Here is a 9,599-nt window from a genome sequence, read left to right on the forward strand (position 1 = left end):
ATATACATAGATAGATAGAAAGATAGATAGACAGATCGATAAATAGGTATTTATTTTAATCAATCATTTCTTATTAAAGCAGATTATTTTTGGCTAGAAATTTCTGATTTGTAATCATTTATGAAAAAAGATTGCTTCTCCTAACCAAAAGAAGCAAAGCTGCCTATTACAATACTGTGAATTGATTGAGGGCATGCCCTAACCTCATGGAGGTGAGCACTGTTGAACTGAAGCCAATATGTCCTCGTTAGTATAGTGGTCAGTATCCCCGCCTGTCACGCGGGAGACCGGGGTTCAATTCCCCGACGGGGAAACGGTTCCTTTTATTCACACAATTAAATAAAATGATGTACTTAATAACATTGTAAACTATATTTGTCATTATCCTTGTCTATTACTATTGAGATAAACGTTGAATTCAGTGATGGCCAAATTGCTTACAGATGTGTTAACTAAAAGTCAGAATATGCTCTGAATATTTCAATCTGCACAGACCATACCATCAAAAACAATTTACATCTATAATCTAATGGAAATGGAATGAAGCAGTGGGGAATCTTATGCTTCTGCTCAACTCTAGGGGCTAGATTTAGAAGTGGAGTGGATGCTTTTTGTTAGTAGTGACCCCTGGTGGTAAATGGTTATAAGCTGCAAATGGTAAAGTGAGCTGATTGTATATATATATATATATATATACATATACATAGATAGATAGAAAGATAGATAGACAGATCGATAGATAGGTATTTATTTTAATCAATCATTTCTTATTAAAGCAGATTATTTTTGGCTAGAAATTTCTGATTTGTAATCATTTATGAAAAAAGATTGCTTCTCCTAACCAAAAGAAGCAAAGCTGCCTATTACAATACTGTGAATTGATTGAGGGCATGCCCTAACCTCATGAAGGTGAGCACTGTTGAACTGAAGCCAATATGTCCTCGTTAGTATAGTGGTCAGTATCCCCGCCTGTCACGCGGGAGACCGGGGTTCAATTCCCCGACGGGGAGACGATTCCTTTTATTCACACAATTAAATAAAATGATGTTCTTAATAACATTGTAAACTATATTTGTCATTATCCTTGTCTATTACGATTGAGATAAACGTTGAATTCAGTGATGGCCAAATAGCTTACAGATGTGTTAACTAAAAGTCAGAATATGCTCTGAATATTTCAATCTGCACAGACCATACCATCAAAAACAATTTACATCTATAATCTAATGGAAATGGAATGAAGCAGTGGGGAATCTTATGCTTCTGCTCAACTCTAGGGGCTAGATTTAGAAGTGGAGTGGATGCTTTTTGTTAATAGTGACCCCTGGTGGTGAATGGTTATAAGCTGCAAATGGTAAAGTGAGCTGATTGTATATATATATATATATATATATATATATATATACATATACATAGATAGATAGAAAGATAGATAGACAGATCGATAGATAGGTATTTATTTTAATCAATCATTTCTTATTAAAGCAGATTATTTTTGGCTAGGAATTTCTGATTTGTAATCATTTATGAAAAAAGATTGCTTCTCCTAACCAAAGGAAGCAAAGCTGCCTATTACAATACTGTGAATTGATTGAGGGCATGCCCTAACCTCATGGAGGTGAGCACTGTTGAACTGAAGCCAATATGTCCTCGTTAGTATAGTGGTCAGTATCCCCGCCTGTCACGCGGGAGACCGGGGTTCAATTCCCCGACGGGGAGACGATTCCTTTTATTCACCCAATTAAATAAAATGATGTACTTAATAACATTGTAAACTATATTTGTCATTATCCTTGTCTATTACGATTGAGATAAACGTTGAATTCAGTGATGGCCAAATTGCTTACAGATGTGTTAACTAAAAGTCAGAATATGCTCTGAATATTTCAATCTGCACAGACCATACCATCAAAAACAATTTACATCTGTAATCTAATGGAAAATGGAATGAAGCAGTGGGGAATCTTATGCTTCTGCTCAACTCTAGGGGCTGGATTTAGAAGTGGAGTGGATGCTTTTTGTTAGTAGTGACCCCTGGTGGTAAATGGTTATAAGCTGCAAATGTTAAAGTGAGCTGATTGTATATATATATATATATATATATATATATATATATATATATATACATATACATAGATAGATAGAAAGATAGATAGACAGATCGATAGATAGGTATTTATTTTAATCAATCATTTCTTATTAAAGCAGATTATTTTTGGCTAGGAATTTCTGATTTGTAATCATTTATGAAAAAAGATTGCTTCTCCTAACCAAAGGAAGCAAAGCTGCCTATTACAATACTGTGAATTGATTGAGGGCATGCCCTAACCTCATGGAGGTGAGCACTGTTGAACTGAAGCCAATATGTCCTCGTTAGTATAGTGGTCAGTATCCCCGCCTGTCACGCGGGAGACCGGGGTTCAATTCCCCGACGGGGAGACGATTCCTTTTATTCACCCAATTAAATAAAATGATGTACTTAATAACATTGTAAACTATATTTGTCATTATCCTTGTCTATTACGATTGAGATAAACGTTGAATTCAGTGATGGCCAAATTGCTTACAGATGTGTTAACTAAAAGTCAGAATATGCTCTGAATATTTCAATCTGCACAGACCATACCATCAAAAACAATTTACATCTGTAATCTAATGGAAAATGGAATGAAGCAGTGGGGAATCTTATGCTTCTGCTCAACTCTAGGGGCTGGATTTAGAAGTGGAGTGGATGCTTTTTGTTAGTAGTGACCCCTGGTGGTAAATGGTTATAAGCTGCAAATGTTAAAGTGAGCTGATTGTATATATATATATATATATATATATATATATATATATATATATACATATACATAGATAGATAGAAAGATAGATAGACAGATCGATAGATAGGTATTTATTTTAATCAATCATTTCTTATTAAAGCAGATTATTTTTGGCTAGGAATTTCTGATTTGTAATCATTTATGAAAAAAGATTGCTTCTCCTAACCAAAGGAAGCAAAGCTGCCTATTACAATACTGTGAATTGATTGAGGGCATGCCCTAACCTCATGGAGGTGAGCACTGTTGAACTGAAGCCAATATGTCCTCGTTAGTATAGTGGTCAGTATCCCCGCCTGTCACGCGGGAGACCGGGGTTCAATTCCCCGACGGGGAGACGATTCCTTTTATTCACACAATTAAATAAAATGATGTACTTAATAACATTGTAAACTATATTTGTCATTATCCTTGTCTATTACGATTGAGATAAACGTTGAATTCAGTGATGGCCAAATAGCTTACAGATGTGTTAACTAAAAGTCAGAATATGCTCTGAATATTTCAATCTGCACAGACCATACCATCAAAAACAATTTACATCTATAATCTAATGGAAATGGAATGAAGCAGTGGGGAATCTTATGCTTCTGCTCAACTCTAGGGGCTAGATTTAGAAGTGGAGTGGATGCTTTTTGTTAGTAGTGACCCCTGGTGGTAAATGGTTATAAGCTGCAAATGGTAAAGTGAGCTGATTGTATATATATATATATATATATATATATATATACATATACATAGATAGATAGAAAGATAGATAGACAGATCGATAGATAGGTATTTATTTTAATCAATCATTTCTTATTAAAGCAGATTATTTTTGGCTAGGAATTTCTGATTTGTAATCATTTATGAAAAAAGATTGCTTCTCCTAACCAAAAGAAGCAAAGCTGCCTATTACAATACTGTGAATTGATTGAGGGCATGCCCTAACCTCATGAAGGTGAGCACTGTTGAACTGAAGCCAATATGTCCTCGTTAGTATAGTGGTCAGTATCCCCGCCTGTCACGCGGGAGACCGGGGTTCAATTCCCCGACGGGGAGACGATTCCTTTTATTCACACAATTAAATAAAATGATGTTCTTAATAACATTGTAAACTATATTTGTCATTATCCTTGTCTATTACGATTGAGATAAACGTTGAATTCAGTGATGGCCAAATTGCTTACAGATGTGTTAACTAAAAGTCAGAATATGCTCTGAATATTTCAATCTGCACAGACCATACCATCAAAAACAATTTACATCTATAATCTAATGGAAAATGGAATGAAGCAGTGGGGAATCTTATGCTTCTGCTCAACTCTAGGGGCTAGATTTAGAAGTGGAGTGGATGCTTTTTGTTAATAGTGACCCCTGGTGGTAAATGGTTATAAGCTGCAAATGGTAAAGTGAGCTGATTGTATATATATATATATATATATATATACATATACATAGATAGATAGAAAGATAGATAGACAGATCGATAGATAGGTATTTATTTTAATCAATCATTTCTTATTAAAGCAGATTATTTTTGGCTAGGAATTTCTGATTTGTAATCATTTATGAAAAAAGATTGCTTCTCCTAACCAAAGGAAGCAAAGCTGCCTATTACAATACTGTGAATTGATTGAGGGCATGCCTTAACCTCATGGAGGTGAGCACTGTTGAACTGAAGCCAATATGTCCTCGTTAGTATAGTGGTCAGTATCCCCGCCTGTCACGCGGGAGACCGGGGTTCAATTCCCCGACGGGGAGACGATTCCTTTTATTCACACAATTAAATAAAATGATGTACTTAATAACATTGTAAACTATATTTGTCATTATCCTTGTCTATTACGATTGAGATAAACGTTGAATTCAGTGATGGACAAATTGCTTACAGATGTGTTAACTAAAAGTCAGAATATGCTCTGAATATTTCAATCTGCACAGACCATACCATCAAAAACAATTTACATCTGTAATCTAATGGAAAATGGAATGAAGCAGTGGGGAATCTTATGCTTCTGCTCAACTCTAGGGGCTGGATTTAGAAGTGGAGTGGATGCTTTTTGTTAGTAGTGACCCCTGGTGGTAAATGGTTATAAGCTGCAAATGGTAAAGTGAGCTGATTGTATATATATATATATATATATATATATATACATATACATAGATAGATAGAAAGATAGATAGACAGATCGATAGATAGGTATTTATTTTAATCAATCATTTCTTATTAAAGCAGATTATTTTTGGCTAGGAATTTCTGATTTGTAATCATTTATGAAAAAAGATTGCTTCTCCTAACCAAAAGAAGCAAAGCTGCCTATTACAATACTGTGAATTGATTGAGGGCATGCCCTAACCTCATGAAGGTGAGCACTGTTGAACTGAAGCCAATATGTCCTCGTTAGTATAGTGGTCAGTATCCCCGCCTGTCACGCGGGAGACCGGGGTTCAATTCCCCGACGGGGAGACGATTCCTTTTATTCACACAATTAAATAAAATGATGTTCTTAATAACATTGTAAACTATATTTGTCATTATCCTTGTCTATTACGATTGAGATAAACGTTGAATTCAGTGATGGCCAAATTGCTTACAGATGTGTTAACTAAAAGTCAGAATATGCTCTGAATATTTCAATCTGCACAGACCATACCATCAAAAACAATTTACATCTATAATCTAATGGAAAATGGAATGAAGCAGTGGGGAATCTTATGCTTCTGCTCAACTCTAGGGGCTAGATTTAGAAGTGGAGTGGATGCTTTTTGTTAATAGTGACCCCTGGTGGTAAATGGTTAGAAGCTGCAAATGGTAAAGTGAGCTGATTGTATATATATATATATATATATATATACATATACATAGATAGATAGAAAGATAGATAGACAGATCGATAGATAGGTATTTATTTTAATCAATCATTTCTTATTAAAGCAGATTATTTTTGGCTAGGAATTTCTGATTTGTAATCATTTATGAAAAAAGATTGCTTCGCCTAACCAAAAGAAGCAAAGCTGCCTATTACAATACTGTGAATTGATTGAGGGCATGCCCTAACCTCATGGAGGTGAGCACTGTTGAACTGAAGCCAATATGTCCTCGTTAGTATAGTGGTCAGTATCCCCGCCTGTCACGCGGGAGACCGGGGTTCAATTCCCCGACGGGGAGACGATTCCTTTTATTCACACTATTAAATAAAAAGATGTACTTAATAACATTGTAAACTATATTTGTCATTATCCTTGTCTATTACGATTGAGATAAACGTTGAATTCAGTGATGGCCAAATTGCTTACAGATGTGTTAACTAAAAGTCAGAATATGCTCTGAATATTTCAATCTGCACAGACCATACCATCAAAAACAATTTACATCTATAATCTAATGGAAATGGAATGAAGCAGTGGGGAATCTTATGCTTCTGCTCAACTCTAGGGGCTAGATTTAGAAGTGGAGTGGATGCTTTTTGTTAGTAGTGACCCCTGGTGGTAAATGGTTATAAGCTGCAAATGGTAAAGTGAGCTGATTGTATATATATATATATATATATATATATACATATACATAGATAGATAGAAAGATAGATAGACAGATCGATAAATAGGTATTTATTTTAATCAATCATTTCTTATTAAAGCAGATTATTTTTGGCTAGGAATTTCTGATTTGTAATCATTTATGAAAAAAGATTGCTTCTCCTAACCAAAAGAAGCAAAGCTGCCTATTACAATACTGTGAATTCATTGAGGGCATGCCCTAACCTCATGGAGGTGAGCACTGTTGAACTGAAGCCAATATGTCCTCGTTAGTATAGTGGTCAGTATCCCCGCCTGTCACGCGGGAGACCGGGGTTCAATTCCCCGACGGGGAGACGATTCCTTTTATTCGCACAATTAAATAAAATGATGTACTTAATAACATTTAAACTATATTTGTCATTATCCTTGTCTATTACGATTGAGATAAACGTTGAATTCAGTGATGGCCAAATTGCTTACAGATGTGTTAACTAAAAGTCAGAATATGCTCTGAATATTTCAATCTGCACAGACCATACCATCAAAAACAATTTACATCTATAATCTAATGGAAATGGAATGAAGCAGTGGGGAATCTTATGCTTCTGCTCAACTCTAGGGGCTAGATTTAGAAGTGGAGTGGATGCTTTTTGTTAGTAGTGACCCCTGGTGGTAAATGGTTATAAGCTGCAAATGGTAAAGTGAGCTGATTGTATATATATATATATATATATATATATATATATACATATACATAGATAGATAGAAAGATAGATAGACAGATCGATAAATAGGTATTTATTTTAATCAATCATTTCTTATTAAAGCAGATTATTTTTGGCTAGGAATTTCTGATTTGTAATCATTTATGAAAAAAGATTGCTTCTCCTAACCAAAAGAAGCAAAGCTGCCTATTACAATACTGTGAATTCATTGAGGGCATGCCCTAACCTCATGGAGGTGAGCACTGTTGAACTGAAGCCAATATGTCCTCATTAGTATAGTGGTCAGTATCCCCGCCTGTCACGCGGGAGACCGGGGTTCAATTCCCCGACGGGGAGACGATTCCTTTTATTCGCACAATTAAATAAAATGATGTACTTAATAACATTGTAAACTATATTTGTCATTATCCTTGTCTATTACGATTGAGATAAACGTTGAATTCAGTGATGGCCAAATTGCTTACAGATGTGTTAACTAAAAGTCAGAATATGCTCTGAATATTTCAATCTGCACAGACCATACCATCAAAAACAATTTACATCTATAATCTAATGGAAAATGGAATGAAGCAGTGGGGAATCTTATGCTTCTGCTCAACTCTAGGGGCTAGATTTAGAAGTGGAGTGGATGCTTTTTGTTAGTAGTGACCCCTGGTGGTAAGTGGTTATAAGCTGCAAATGGTAAAGTGAGCTGATTGTATATATATATATATATATATACATATACATAGATAGATAGAAAGATAGATAGACAGATCGATAGATAGGTATTTATTTTAATCAATCATTTCTTATTAAAGCAGATTATTTTTGGCTAGGAATTTCTGATTTGTAATCATTTATGAAAAAAGATTGCTTCTCCTAACCAAAAGAAGCAAAGCTGCCTATTACAATACTGTGAATTGATTGAGGGCATGCCCTAACCTCATGAAGGTGAGCACTGTTGAACTGAAGCCAATATGTCCTCGTTAGTATAGTGGTCAGTATCCCCGCCTGTCACGCGGGAGACCGGGGTTCAATTCCCCGACGGGGAGACGATTCCTTTTATTCACACAATTAAATAAAATGATGTTCTTAATAACATTGTAAACTATATTTGTCATTATCCTTGTCTATTACGATTGAGATAAACGTTGAATTCAGTGATGGCCAAATTGCTTACAGATGTGTTAACTAAAAGTCAGAATATGCTCTGAATATTTCAATCTGCACAGACCATACCATCAAAAACAATTTACATCTATAATCTAATGGAAAATGGAATGAAGCAGTGGGGAATCTTATGCTTCTGCTCAACTCTAGGGGCTAGATTTAGAAGTGGAGTGGATGCTTTTTGTTAATAGTGACCCCTGGTGGTAAATGGTTAGAAGCTGCAAATGGTAAAGTGAGCTGATTGTATATATATATATATATATATATATACATATACATAGATAGATAGAAAGATAGATAGACAGATCGATAGATAGGTATTTATTTTAATCAATCATTTCTTATTAAAGCAGATTATTTTTGGCTAGGAATTTCTGATTTGTAATCATTTATGAAAAAAGATTGCTTCGCCTAACCAAAAGAAGCAAAGCTGCCTATAACAATACTGTGAATTGATTGAGGGCATGCCCTAACCTCATGGAGGTGAGCACTGTTGAACTGAAGCCAATATGTCCTCGTTAGTATAGTGGTCAGTATCCCCGCCTGTCACGCGGGAGACCGGGGTTCAATTCCCCGACGGGGAGACGATTCCTTTTATTCACACTATTAAATAAAAAGATGTACTTAATAACATTGTAAACTATATTTGTCATTATCCTTGTCTATTACGATTGAGATAAACGTTGAATTCAGTGATGGCCAAATTGCTTACAGATGTGTTAACTAAAAGTCAGAATATGCTCTGAATATTTCAATCTGCACAGACCATACCATCAAAAACAATTTACATCTATAATCTAATGGAAATGGAATGAAGCAGTGGGGAATCTTATGCTTCTGCTCAACTCTAGGGGCTAGATTTAGAAGTGGAGTGGATGCTTTTTGTTAGTAGTGACCCCTGGTGGTAAATGGTTATAAGCTGCAAATGGTAAAGTGAGCTGATTGTATATATATATATATATATATATATATATACATATACATAGATAGATAGAAAGATAGATAGACAGATCGATAAATAGGTATTTATTTTAATCAATCATTTCTTATTAAAGCAGATTATTTTTGGCTAGGAATTTCTGATTTGTAATCATTTATGAAAAAAGATTGCTTCTCCTAACCAAAAGAAGCAAAGCTGCCTATTACAATACTGTGAATTCATTGAGGGCATGCCCTAACCTCATGGAGGTGAGCACTGTTGAACTGAAGCCAATATGTCCTCGTTAGTATAGTGGTCAGTATCCCCGCCTGTCACGCGGGAGACCGGGGTTCAATTCCCCGACGGGGAGACGATTCCTTTTATTCGCACAATTAAATAAAATGATGTACTTAATAACATTTAAACTATATTTGTCATTATCCTTGTCTATTACAATTGAGATAAACGTTGAATTCA

The 9,599-nt window shown here is 35.1% G+C and overlaps 1 non-coding gene across 1 annotated transcript; it reads left to right on the forward strand.

The window, feature by feature from the left end:
- The first annotated feature begins 241 nt into the window (after nt 1–241).
- Nucleotides 242–313, forward strand: TRNAD-GUC (transfer RNA aspartic acid (anticodon GUC)). Its single transcript has one exon. It is a non-coding gene; the product is annotated as a tRNA-Asp (tRNA).
- Nucleotides 314–9,599: the final 9,286 nt, after the last annotated feature.

The sequence above is a fragment of the Triturus cristatus genome, chromosome 4_1 (genome assembly GCF_964204655.1).
Source record: "Triturus cristatus chromosome 4_1, aTriCri1.1, whole genome shotgun sequence".
Classification (NCBI taxonomy): Eukaryota; Metazoa; Chordata; class Amphibia; order Caudata; family Salamandridae; genus Triturus; species Triturus cristatus.